The sequence below is a fragment of the Pseudorca crassidens genome, chromosome 4 (genome assembly GCF_039906515.1).
Source record: "Pseudorca crassidens isolate mPseCra1 chromosome 4, mPseCra1.hap1, whole genome shotgun sequence".
Classification (NCBI taxonomy): Eukaryota; Metazoa; Chordata; class Mammalia; order Artiodactyla; family Delphinidae; genus Pseudorca; species Pseudorca crassidens.
This window is the reverse complement of record NC_090299.1, coordinates 130,186,596-130,190,051: the sequence shown is the minus strand read 5'-3', so window position 1 is coordinate 130,190,051 and position 3,456 is coordinate 130,186,596.

Genomic DNA, 3,456 nt, shown 5'->3' with positions numbered 1-3,456 from the left:
AAGTTGGACAAGAAGGGACACAGAAGTGTAACTAGATAAGTATTTGGAAACAAGAGGGGTTTTATTTGGAGGGGCTCTATTTTATGTTTATGAATGTTTGTGCAAATGTGTTTGTAGAATAGAAGATATCACAGCATGTTTATTGTTTGGGGAAGGAGCCACAGAGAGAAAGAGTTAAAATGAGAGGAAAAGAAGGTGTTGATTGCAGAGAGATGTTGTCATTCTTCATTTTTGAAGAGAAGGCTCTTAAGGTTGTTGGAAGTATGGTTAGAAAATATAACATGTAACAAGCATCTTTTTAAAAATACATTTCCTGAAATTTATAGGAACTCAACTCACCATGAAAAGGCAACTTTCACTGGCCTCATCCTTGTCCCCTTGAAGCTTATAGTATAAGAGGCATTTATCCTTATTACAGCATTCTATCCTTTTTGGTCCATCGCTACCACTACTGCCTAGTCCAAGCCACCATCGTCTCTTGGGACCACTGTAGTAGCCTCCAAACTGGCCTGCCTGCTTTCACTTGTAACCTTTCTGTGGTTCCCACTTTTCTACAGAGAAGCCAGGAAAATATAACTCAGATCCTGTCTCTCCCCTGCTTTAAACCAGTCAATGACTCCTTATGGCAGTTAGAAAAGATTCCAAAGTCCTTAAGAGGGTCTGCAAATGATGATCTGTAACTTCTTCAGCCTCCTTCTCATTGTTCATAACTTGGCTCAAAGGCACCTTTTCTGGCTGCCCTGCCGAAAACAGAACACTGCCTACCCCTTAAAGTCACTGTCTGTCACAGCACCCTGTTTGATTGTCCTCATAGCTTAAATGATCACATCTTCACTTATCTTGTGTTCCTTAGTTCATTGTCTCCCCAATTAAAATCTGTGCCAACTGAAAGGAAGACTTCTTGTTCACTGTAGTAAACCCAGTGCCTTAAACAATGCCCAGCACACAGTAGCCACTCAATATACATTTGGTAACTATTAATATTGTTCTTTGACTTTTGCAAGGACCTGCTATAGTAATCTTCCCATCCTTTTACCTCTTGTTTTCTCTCCTTTTATTTCACACAAAGCATTTCAATTTAACAGTTATGACTTTGGGGAATAAATACAACGGCAGAAACTTTGAAACGGACAAAATTTGAGTTGGAACTCCTTAACAACAAAATGCAAATTTCAGGAGCTTTATGTAGGCAAAGTGGAGTATCCCTGAGTTAACTGGAAAAAAACCTGATCACCTTGTCTCAAGTGGAAAAGTGCAACATTAGCCTTTCTTTTGAAAGATGAGATAACTCAGTGTATGTGCTGATGCAGAGTGGAAGAATCCTTTAGGAAACCAGAAGGGTATTTTTTGTGAGGGAGTGACCCCTTCTATCTAGTCGTCCAAATAAATTGCAGCCTGTGGCTGTCCCACTATGGTAGTGCCTAAGACTGTCTAGTTTGGAGGTGAAGTATTAGCAAGCCAATTTGGCCACAGATCTATGGCTAAATATTCCAAGCTACTTTATAGATAATAAAGATGGTGTTTTGAATTCCATCTGCCTGACTTTGGGGTTTGGTTATTATTTGTCTCCATGCTCAGGAGGCAAAGGAAGTGTTATTCGTCAACTATCCTCCAAAAACTCCTGAACAGACAGTGGCTCAAATGTGGTTGATTCAGTTGGATACCCAAGCCTTAGAGATAGATCACTACTGATCATTGTTTTTATTTTCAAATAAGATTCTTCATCATAACCGCTACAGTCAGATAACATTAGCTAAAGCAAATCATAAAAAGCAAGATTTTAAAAGAAAAATGTCTTGTACAAGAAAAAACTTTATTATGTCTATACAATGGACTCTAAAGGTGATAAAACAACACTAAAAATTCCAGTCATAAAAGATATCATCCAAAGAAATAAAAAATTAAAGGAAAGTTTAATGCAAAATTTCAAAGGCTTCTCTTTGTCAGTCTTGTTAGTTTATCACAAGAAAAAGATAAAGAAAAATCTAAAGGTACATTTGGCAACTCTAATTTATATGTGACTTTGTTTCTGGTTTTCATTTCTAAATACCCTAAGTCGTATTTTGGAGGTGAAACCCCTTAGATGGGGTCGTGTTCACAAGCCCTTGAGATTTACTTTTCAGTTTCTGGCTCAACTCCTGAAATCATTCTTCTTATTTTATCCCTCCAGAGGGAAGGCACTCTTTGTCCCTTCAGTGCTGTGTTTTCAAGTGTCTGGTTGTGTTGAAAAGAAAAGCAAAACCAAAACAAACCAAAACAAAACCTACCAAGGAGTCTCCTCCTTAAGAGTGAAAAACTATCCATTCCTCCTTATAATCAGGAGAAGAAAATGTTCCGCTGTACACTTTTTCCAGGAATACATTTTGGAAGAAGAAATTATTTTAAAGAAATTTTTTATATCTCAGGAAAGTTATACCTTAACTTAGAAAAGCTGGTCAGTCTTAGCGACAGCTTGATATGACAATTGCCTCAAATACAAAATGCAGGGGCTGTTTCTGCACATGTATGAGTCTTACCAGAACAGAATATTTTTACATAAAACTTTTTCAAGTTCCAGGACAGAAATTTGATGGTTTTATGACATCCCTAGCTTAACACCAAAGAACAACTTTTACAATCTCTGGGAAAATACTAAAACCCAATATAAATGGATACGCCTAACATCTTTACAGAACAAAAAGAGGGAGATTGTTAATATACCAAGTACTTCAAAAGATTACCTGCCTAAGCGTTCACAAGCCTCAAGCATTACGGTCAGAGATAAATGACAAGTGTAGTAAGGAAGATGAAAAGCCTTCTGTAGCACGGTCTTTTAGCTACTTATCCAATATTCAGTGGTATGGTATATGTCTAACAACTGGCTCTAGAAAAAAAAAAAAAAGAAAGCCTAAACTTTTTGGTGTTTGCCAATTTTTGTGCTGTAAATGCTCCCATTGTGACAAATTTCAGGCTACCAATGTGTTTAACAACCACCCTATAAAAAAAAAACCTGAAAATTTAACCATTGGCTCTCACAAGCCAGAGTGAGCCATTTGGAGCTCATCACTGCATTCATCCTCCTCCTCTTCATCACCAGCAGAAATTCCATTTTGTTGCACTGGCAATTTTCTATGATTAAAAAGAAAAGAAAGGCACTTCCTAGTCATTCTTGCAAATAGGCCATAAGACAGCATGTGCTGATGAGAAGTAGGCACAAGTCATGGTGGGAGCTGTGCTCGTGATGTGTTCCTTAAAGGAGCTTCAGACTCAGCTAACCCTTTTTACCCTTAACGTTTTCTTTTTCCTGGCTGGAATGCATACATGATGACTGGAGCTGCAGCAGCCATTTTATGATCAACAATTAAGGAGAGAGGACAAGGAACTCACAGAGATCTTGGCGCTGACATCTTTGAGTTGCCTTACCACCTCTGGAGTTCTTATTTCTGATCTTTTTAAAAATAAGAAATAAAATATATT